General features: G+C 40.5%; 1 protein-coding gene across 3 annotated transcripts in view; it reads left to right on the top strand.

Annotated features, from left to right (window-relative positions):
- LOC107664280 (neuroligin-2-like) overlaps positions 1-10,708 on the top strand; it is a 215,837-nt gene that overhangs the window by 17,980 nt on the left and 187,149 nt on the right. The window contains exon 1 of one of the 3 annotated variants that reach the window (XM_016454803.1): positions 9,260-9,531. The exons of 1 other annotated variant lie outside the window; for it this stretch is intronic. The gene's annotated coding sequence lies outside the window, so the exon portion shown is untranslated. Of the gene's footprint in view, positions 1-9,259; positions 10,090-10,708 lie in introns of those variants that run through there. One more of the 3 variants, XM_016454802.1, reaches the window with a different exon arrangement.

Below are 10,708 nucleotides of genomic sequence, written 5' to 3'. Positions count from 1 at the left end.
GGATCCGTGCATTTCTTATGTAAATAATGTTAAAAGAGCAAAGAGCAAAAAAAATTGTTCGCTGCTTTAATAGCTTTAATGGATATTTGCTTTTATGTTAAAAAGTAATTCTGCAACTTACCCACAGCAATGCTTCGTTAACTCTGCTGTGGGCGGTCCCTACTCCACACGCTAAATCACATCACGCACCACATAGATGGCGCTGTCCCCATTTATGCAATAATTTAACATACCTTTTCACTCCGTTACACATGGCCTTAGAACACTGTGACCTTCTAAGGATGCAGCCCCTGAACTGGGACACAGCTAAAAGGTTGAAAACCCCTGCTTTAGATTATAAAAAGGTAAGAAAGAGATGGTTCTTTAAAGAACCATTGACTGAATTGTTCTTTGTGGAACCAAAATTGTTCTTCTATGGCATCGCTGTAAAGAAACTTTTAAGCACCTTTATTTTTAAGAGTGTACAGGTTTGGAACAACTTGAGAGTGAGTAAATGATGACAGAATTTTCATTTTGGGGTGAACTATCCCTTTATATCAAGTCAAGTCACCTTCTGCAGCACTTTATACAATGCAGATTGTGTCAAAACAGAGATAAATAGGAAAACATCAGAATCAGTTATGCAAACTCAACTATGGAGACTTTTTTTTTTGCTGTAAAGCAGCTCTGAAAGACAATAGTGTCATTATTTATCTCAAGTCAGTTCAGTTTTGGTTCAGGGTAGATCCATAACCATTTGAAGTTCATCAATTTGAAATGAATTCAATTCAGCTATAAGCAGATCTACAAAAGGAAGCAATGTAGATATTCCGTTCAAGTCAGATCAGTGATGATTCAATTCACTTTATTACCAGTGTTGATGTTGAAAAATGTGATTCAGCTTTCTTTCTGCCAATGGAAGCCCTTTGGTGTCCCTGTAACAACATACCAATAACCACTCAAAAAACCTCAGCATTCACTGAGCATGGCTTTTTGGTTGCTAAGGTTTAACACTCAAGCATTGCGACAATGAGGTTTTCACAGGCAAGCACCATTTAAAATCTAGCTCTGGTAATACAAACATACATGTAATGTAATTAGTACACCCACAATTAAATCATAAGAACATCACGGTTAGAGACACAATTAAACATTGACAAAGGCTCTACATTTGTTTAACATTCTGGTTAATTATAGCATTTCATCACACATGGTCTTACTCTCAGTATGAATCCAGTCTTCATTAACGTGTGTCTCAAATGCTCTGACATAAGCTACCGTATTTATGTCATATTAACGCCATGCCATCTTCCTAATTTTATCAGTCGCTGGACAATTTACATTCATTAAGCACGCAATTCCATTGAGTACGTCACACGCGGCTCTGAATGCTTCTTGACAGATGCTGCTATACTTATCAGATGCTCGGAGTTTTGACAGGCGCCACTCCACCGTTCAAATGCTGTGTCAGAAGAGACCTGTCAGATTGTCTGTCTAAAACAAATTTGCCATCAGCAAGGTAATGAAAGCCTCATGAAGTTAATGTTTAAAGATAGATTACATTTTCCACCGCCACCGTTTGTGTAATGCGTCACGACCAACAGGGTGTAAAGAGGAATTTAGTCCCACGTGTTGATGGGAAAGTGTGATGCTCACACATTCGAACACATGCAGGTCTGGGTGTGTGATCTTTATATGCCTGTTCATGTTCTTTTGCCAGCATATGTGTGTGTACGTGTGATACGGCAGCACCTCCTTGCATACGCTTTGACTCAATCGCATTTGTGAGGCATTTGAAGCGTGACTGGTGAACATAGACACGGGGGTGAAAGTGTTGTTCCAGGGAGCCATTGCTTGTTGAAACTGAAAGAAAGAAAAACAATTCCCCCGTGTGTAGGAGAACCGACAGCTTTCACAGGATCTCACCGCTTCAACAGTACATATTTTGTTTTTGGTGAACATGTCGGATGGCAGATAACTAGGCGGTGACTAAGTGGTTTGAAAACTGGTCCCAGACGCCCAAATGGGCCTAGTATTTAATCTGTCTTAAACCCTGAACTCATTCTGCAATTGATTCTTCTTGACCTCATCTCCAGGGGTCGCTGAACTGTAGCTGACCCTGTACTCTGTCCCCCGGCAGCATGATAATTACATCAGTGATTTCATCAGCAATACACAATTGAAAATGTCATCTGATCTGAATGTAAATGCTATTTTATTCTAAAGTGTAAAAATAAATATGTATGGATGAATTAAATAAGTAATAAATAAATAAATAAATAAATATTTCACCTTGCAAATAATATTATTTTACATTATTTTCATTTCAATTAAGTGCATTTATCTGTACTTAAATTTATATTTACCAAAATTACCAGAATTTTATTTTTATTATTATATTTTTATTATATTTTATTTATATTTTATTATTATTATTATTATACATCCTCGCGCCTCACAACATCCAACGGGGAGGGGGGTTGGGCGCCAGGGGTCCCGGAACGGGTACTGCTCTGGAGGCCTGCTGTCCCGTGTCTGTCCTGAGGAGCCTCCAGAGCGGTAGCCGTTCCGGAACCCCTGGCGGATCCAGCAGTTTGGGGCGCCATGGCGGAGCAGGCAGACTTGGAAGCCTATCTTGACGCTGGTCTGGGGTTATAGCCATCTCTCGACTCTGGTCAGGGGATAGAGCTGATACTGGAGCGAACTCTGGGGCTGGAGCCAACACTGGAGCGAGCTCTGGGGCTGGAGTCGACACTGGAGTGAGCTCTGGGGCTGGAGCCGACACTGGAGTGAGCTCTGGGGCTGGAGTCGACACTGGAGTGAGCTCTGGGGCTGAAGCCGACACTGGAGCGAGCTCTGGGGGGGCACTCTCGGGCGAGGAAGAGGGCCGTGAGCCATCCTTTTCTCCTCATCCACCTCTTTTGGTTACGGGTGAATAGGGCGGCCAGCGGGCTTGACGTTGCGGCGGCTGGCAGGCTTGCGTGAGCCACGGCCGGCGGGCTTGACTTCGTGGCAGCCGGCGGGCTTGACTGATGAACGGCCGGCAGCGACTGAGCAGCGACTTCCATGATCGCGGGGGACAAAACGGAAAACCAAAACACTTTCAAAAACGGAAAACAAACACGGGGAGAGGGGATGCCGCTTACTGTCTTTGGCCCGGTATTCTGTCACGATCGCTACTGTGAGGGAGCGTGGAACGAGGAGACGTGGAGTACATCAACAGAGAGACTTTAATAACATCAAGGGAACCAGGAAAACACACGTAGCAGAGGAGGTTGACATAAACAATAACGGACGAAGAACTACGAACCGGAAACACTTTAAATACACAAGACATGACGAGAAACACCTGAAACTAATGAAACCGAATAGGAACAGGAAACAGGAAGAACCAAAGATGGGCATAAGGAAACACGAGGGAGAACTTGGGGGAGGAAAACTCAACACAACAGGAACACAAGTCTGACACATTATTTTTGGTTGTTTTTGCATTACGTTTTATTTGCATTGCAGGAAATTATTTGTATTGCAGGCAAATTATCCCAAAAAGGCAGCAACAGCATAAGAATCTTAATGGCACAAATTCTTTTGGTTTTGGGGTAAAATATGGCATGGATATGTTTATGTATATACATTTAATCTTTTGGCAATCAGTAAGTTTGGTAACTGCCTCTGCAGGTTGCAAATGATATTTGTCAAAACACAGATGGAAGATCATGATGACTTAAAGCATCCAAAAGACCCTGCCCACCGAGTCTATAAATTCAATTTAGCTTATTACATTACCATTGTACAGTATAAGAGCAATGATGATTGTATACAAAAAATGCTGTTAGATTACAATGTGAGCATGAGGGTGGATGAATTGTTGAGAGTGTGCAATCTGTAAGAATGTGTGCATGCATGCTTGAAGCATCTTTGTGAAACAAAGCCCCCTCAGCCTCTGGGGAGTTGACAGCAGGAGAGGATCTTATAAGACACTTCAAAGAGTCTTCTCACTGGTCACTTACTGAGAATGAAACAGATCAAACGTCCCTCAGTATAAATTAGAGCTAGAGAAAGAGCATGGCATAATATTTCTTTATAGTATGTGCAAATCCTCAGGGGTTCCCTCTCCTGTTGTAGATGACCCCCAACGGGCAAACACTATGTGTATGTGTGTGCGATGTTTGTGTGTTGTGAATATCAAAGAGGTCATGTGGCTACATCAACTCTAGCTCTGCACATATGTTAGTCTTTCTGGTGTGGACCATTACCTTTGATGGCTGATTCTTATCCACTGAGAATTGCCTGCGTCCTCCGCTCTGAACTCTCAGTCTTTGGTTCAGTGCAGTGGACATGTGAAATAAAGGTAATATCTACCAGGGACATCAGGCAGCTTTGTTTCTGTCTCGGACAGTATCTTGATTGTCACCATCTTGAGTAGTGTCGTCAATCATAGTCCACCTCCCCCTCCCCAACCTAATTGCTCCTTTCTGTTCACCCCCTTACATCCATCTAACACCGTCCTCCCTTTTTCTCATCCCTTGTCTTCCATGTTTTTTCTTTGTCTTCATCACTGATCATCTGCTAGCATGACTGTTAAAAGATACTTCTTTAAAACGCCGTATCAGTCATTATAGAAATGTGACCAAAAAAGGGAACGCAAGAGACAGATGTTTTTGTTTTGTTTTTTAGCTCTGTTAAAATGCCATTTCTCCAAGTTATTCTGGAGCAAATCAAGCTTCTGAGAAAAAAAAAAAAGATTTCTCCAACTATAGTCATTTTTGGATGTAAGAGCTTTGGAAGTTAATGTTCAGGTTTTTTTTTTTTTTTTGCACATTCTTCGTTTCCTTTAAAAAAAATTAGGCTGAAGATTAGGGTAAATTTACAGTGAAGGTAAATGGGGATGATTTTTGGAGGATTTAGAAGCAGAAATGTAGAGCTCGTAATTTTTGTCAAGACAATCATTTCTTTATTAATATGTTTATTGTTCGAGCTGTAAAGCATTTTTTTACAGTTGTTTTAGGGTAAACAAAGTTGTACACAGAATATAACTTTACACTGTTTAAATGTTTTTTTAAAGCCTAAAAAATATATGTGAAAAAAATATATCATAGATGATGAAATCTAGATACATACAGATATAGATCTTGCACACTACTCATGTTTGCATCATAACAGAAATTTTAATGAGCAATGTTTCAGTCAATTGGCCTTCCTCAGGCAAACTTGAGTAGTGTGTGTGATCTATATATATATTGTTTATTTTAAAGAAAAGGTGAAAATTATTTTTGTTCTAATCAACTTTATGCCACAAGTGCTGTAAACACTTTAAATACCTTGTCAGTATTATACTTTTATACAGTCGTTTCAGTAAAGCCACACTGTAAAAATTATTGTAATTCTAATTATGAAAGACTCTATGTCACAAATCCAGTCCGTGGTCTTCCGCCTGCTCGCCACCAGAGGTCGCCTTCTGATTACATTGACTTTCACACCACACAAACTGTTGCACGTCACCCTGGACTACATTTCCCATGCACCATTGCACTGATTGGACTCACCTGCAGCCAATCACACACACACTATATAACAACCACTCAAATCCTTCTCTAATCGCCGGGTATTGTCTGCGTTTATCACTCTCCTAGTGGTAGCACTTTACAGAGCCAGTATCCTGTCTGAGTTTAGTCTAGTTCCTAGTTCTAGTCCTGTTTCATAACGTCTAGTTTTGCCTGATTGTCTGTTCCTGATAACCTGCCTGTCTTGGATTTCTCTCTCGTCTTGTTGTTTGGATTCTGTTCGCACCTCGCCTGGATTAATATCTGTCTGTGGATTACTCGCCTGCCTCATCCTTTGGATTATGTTCGCCGTTGATCGACCTATGCCTGTTTATTGGATCACTCTTCTCTCTTGCCCTCTAAATACCTGTTTGCCATTGTCCAACCCTTGCCTGTTTTGACTATCTTTAAGAATAACGCTTTGCAGATGGATCCGCACGTCTCTCATCTCGTTCGCCCCGTTACACTCTAAAAATACTATGGTAAAAAACTGTTAACTGGTTAATAGTAAGTTTATTTACTATATATGATGAAAAAAATTATAATTGACATTCCCAGAATTACCTCATTACATTTGGTCATTTTTAGGTTTTCATGTTACATCTTATGTATAGTTTACCTAATGTTTACTGCATTATTTTAGTGTCATATATAGTTTATTGCTTGTGAGGAATTTTGATTCATTATGTGCCTTTCTTTTTACCACCTGTGTTATTATGTTGGATATCATGCATATGTTAAAGGTATAAAGCAGCAGAAATGGTTATGCAAATTCAGAAGAGTTTTGTTTTACAGTTTTATACTGTAAAATTTACAGGTTACTCTGTAAAGTTGTTAGCATTTGTACTGTATTTTTACACAATTATTCTTTGAACCACAGCTGCCAGTTTTGTTTTGTAAAAACAACAATTTTTCTTACAGCGCATGCTGACTCTGGCTCCCACACTGTAGATAAATAATTGTCTGTGGAACATTTGGGGAAGTGCCTCTTGTTTTCTAGTGTGTATGATCTTGTAAGGTGGGATACTGTGGCAAGGCAGGCCAGTAAGTGTCTCCCTCCTGCTGTGAGAGGCAGGAGGAATGAATCCCTCTTCTGTCCTGAGCAGATGTTTCCGCTGCTTTAACAGATTTAGACACACCTGCTGCCTTCAGCTTCAGTTCAAATTAAGGTGAGACCGGTCTGCATGAGTTTAAGATCTCCTGAAGTTCCTCCATGTTGTCTGGAGACTAGTTAGAATGTGATCTATTTCTGTGTATCTAACTGGATGTGGTTCAGCTGGGTCTCACTGACGCCCATGGTGACGCTCATCACATCATTCTGTAGAGCAGAATTAGAAAATAGATATTCCCACAAGAGTGCTGAGATTTTGCTTATTGCTGTCTCTACATTTCATTGTTTCATGAGTGCAGAGATAATAGTACTGCAGTTTGTTGCAACTGGAGCAGAATCAAAGATTATAGTTATTAGATCATTATTTATCAAACTGCTTCTTTCTCATTATAATACACTGATCTTAAGTGATGGATGATTGTGAAATAATTGCATGTCATTTAGTTTACAATTAAGAGTCTACTGAGTTAATTTTAACTTTGCATAAATTTAATGATTAAGTATTGGATTGTGTTTCCTTTCTGTTTTGTAAATGTAACGAAACATCTGACAGTCCTGTAGGCAGGTCGTTGTCAGGTGCCATTTGTGTCCCCATGAGCCATGAGACCTGATATAATTATCACTGAATTTACTGACATTATTTGACTGGTGTGATTTTTTTTTTTTTTTTAAGAAAATGTGCATTATTTCAATGGTTTATTCTTAATCATAATATTAACCAGTTTGCATGTCCTCATTCATCACTATTACATTTTAATGGATTATAGAATTAGTATTAGTATTATACACTTAGTATTGTACCCAAGTTTTGCTTTTATTGAAATAAATTTCACTTCATAGGCATGTTCTTGTCCAGGCCCTTGTCATCTCTAGGGTGGACTACTGCAATGCTCTTCTGGCTGGACTTCCATCAAGCACAATCAAACCTCTACAAATGATTCAGAATGCAGCGGTACAACTGGTCTTCAACGAGCCCAAAAGAGCCCATGTAACACCTCTCTTTATCTCCTTGCACTGGCTGCCGGTTGCGGCTCGCATCAAGTTCAAGACATTGATGCTTGCATACAGAACAGCCACGGGCTCTACATCCTCCTACCTTCATTCACTCTAATGAGGCTACATCCCCTTCAGAAGCTTGAGATCTGTAAGTGAGCAACACCTCATGGTACCATCACAGTGAGGAACAAAATCACTTTCCAAAACGTTTTTTTTTTCTTTTTTTCTTGTTGGTCTCCTTGTCATTTCTAGGCTGGACTATTGCAATGCTCTTCTGGCTGGACTTCCATCAAGCACAATCAAACCTCTACAAATGATTCAGAATGCAGCGGTACGACTGGTCTTCAACGAGCCCAAAAGAGCCCATGTTACACCTCTCTTTATCTCCTTGCACTGGCTACCGGTTGCGGCTCGCATCAAGTTCAAGACATTGATGCTTGCATATAGAACAGCCACAGGCTCAGCACCCACCTACTTCCACTCACTACTACGAATCTACATCCCCTCCAGAAGTCTGAGATCCGCTAGTGAGCAACGCCTCGTGGTACCATCACAGAGAGGCTCAAAATCACTTTCCAGAACATTCTCGTTCACCGTTCCTGGCTGGTGGAACGATCTTCCCACCCCTATCCGGAATGCTGAATCCCTGACAATTTTCAAGCGACAGCTGAAAACTCATCTCTTTAAACGCTACTTGACTTCATCTTAAAAAAAAACTTTTTCTTTCTCTTTATTCGTTCCTTCCCTTTTCTAGCTTGTACTTATTTGAACAATGCCTAAAACTTGGTATTTCAAGCATTTCCTGTGTCTGTTTGCCTCTTTAAGAAGAATCGCGTTATGTATTCCCCAATTGTAAATCGCTTTGGATAAAAGCGTCGGCAAAATGACTAAATGTAAATGGAAATGCATGTACACTGTAAAAAATGACTATTCAAGTTAAATAAAACAAAGATTATTACAGTAGTTTTTTTTACAAGAAAACACTTTTGAGTCTTTCAACTTCAAATTTTCACCTTTAATTCAATGTGTTACTTGCTGTTTCTTTGTAATTAGTTGTGAAATTTGTTTCCAAGTCAATCTTTTTTTCAGTGTATTTTCTGAGAAAATATGTGGTTTTAAAAAATGGTCAAACATTACAGCACTGAAAAATTATGATAATAGCCTATATTTGCAGTGATATTATTATTATTATTAGACAAAAAAGGTCTAGAAACAGTGTAACACATTGCATTTTTTTTTATAAAACGTATAGCCTAATCTTTGTCTATTTACTAATATATATTATGCCATTATAATACAATATGTTATGGTTACATATGGTTATTTATTTTGAATTCCTGACTTTTTAGGGACCGTATTCCTGAGAATGACGAGTGCAATCTTTTGGGTACCAAAAATGCGCGTCTAGCTCCATCACCCTTCCCACAACATGGATACATAAGAAGATCCCCCATCATCCAGCGCGGTTGAGATCGTGTGATGGGGAACAAGAGGGGCTTCTGCCACTTTAATATGCCCTGACGTCATTCTGATGCAGGACTGAGGATGACCTCGTGCGCGAGGAAGGGGAGAGAAATCAAACGTATCATATCGTATAAAATTCAGCCTTGGCTTTCTGGCAGCACTACGGCCGTTATACGCCGGGGTCTGTTAGTGCCGTGTCCAACAGAGCTGTATCACACAGGGATGCAGGGATGCTGAGAGGCCTGCCGGCGCGTGGAATGCGCGCGTTGTCACAGCGACAGAGCAGCTTGGATACAGAGCGTCACAGAGCGAGTGAATGCGCATGAGAGAGAGAGAGAGAGAGAGAGAGAGAGAGAGAGAGATGGGCAATCAAAAACCTCACAGCATCTCTCCAATCGCAAAGGCTCCCGGAATCACGGGGAAACGACAGCGGAGCCGGTGAGCACCACGACCGCCCTCAGTAGCTGGAATCAGACGCTCGAGATGCCGATAGATTAAACACGAGACTTCACTGATAAAGTCAGCACGTTACGTCGGCGTTTGTTCCCGGAAAACCGAAATAAATCACCTCAAAAACGGAAAGAGAGTGTCGATTCGACTCATAGAGGGGAAAAACAGGTCATAGAAGTGAATTTGTGCTTGTTGCTTCGTTTTCTATCCATATGCGCTATAATGGGAGAAGCCGGCGGTCGTTTCCAAACAAGCTTTTCAACGGACAAATCCAACTAGACTTCATTTAAACGTTGTGTTGATCGAGCTGCGCGCGTGAGCAATTCTTCACTTTTGAAGTCGTTTCATCTGAATCCGTCTTATGACTGGGTGTTGTCGGGAGAAACCGTGAAACATTTTCTGCTGTTCTCGGACAACGGAGAACCTTTTGGTTTAGTCCGAGCTCAGGCTGATGGAATTGCGCTGAGCAACGCTTGAGAAAACGAGGAAATACCCACAGAGCTCCAATATACAGACATCTGATTTCTGCCTGCGGCTCATTCCCAGGTAAAGGCACTTCTGTGGAAAATATATTATAGATTCAACTCTTTCTCCTCTGACTGTTTGTTAGGCTGTTGTATAGTAAGCAGGGTTTCCATTTGGAAAAGTACATAAAATGTTGTTGGGATATGGGGAAATAATAGGAGCGCTTTTTGCTGTTTAAACTGTGTGGTGCTGCAACCTGTTCAGGAGCCTTTTCCAAAATGCAGAGCGACAGGCGCTGCATCCGCGCGCGTTTCAATTGGGGCATAACGGGCGCACGCGCGGATGGTGCTGTAGCGTGCATGATTGTGTGTGTGTCGGGATATTAAACGTGCATATTGACCCATTTTAATACTAAGCGTAAAGATGCTTTAAAATTGTCTTTCCTTTTTGGCCAGGACAGATTCATATCTATGTCTGTACAAATTCAATCCAATTCCAAAGCACTGTTTTCACACATTTGGGTTAACTGTTTTTCTTTTTAATTTTACATTTTTTTTTTATTATATCTTAAACATTGATGTAATATACCCACATTTATTTTCATACAACTTAGACTAGTTTAGAAATCGATAAAGTAAACCAGAGTACCAGCCTCACTGAGTTGTACACTCTAAAAAATGCTGGGTTAAATTCAACCCAA

Source organism: Sinocyclocheilus anshuiensis, unplaced genomic scaffold (genome assembly GCF_001515605.1).
Source record: "Sinocyclocheilus anshuiensis isolate Anshui unplaced genomic scaffold, SAMN03320099.WGS_v1.1 scaffold99, whole genome shotgun sequence".
Taxonomy (NCBI): domain Eukaryota; kingdom Metazoa; phylum Chordata; class Actinopteri; order Cypriniformes; family Cyprinidae; genus Sinocyclocheilus; species Sinocyclocheilus anshuiensis.
This window is presented reverse-complemented; position numbering and strand designations above follow the sequence as displayed.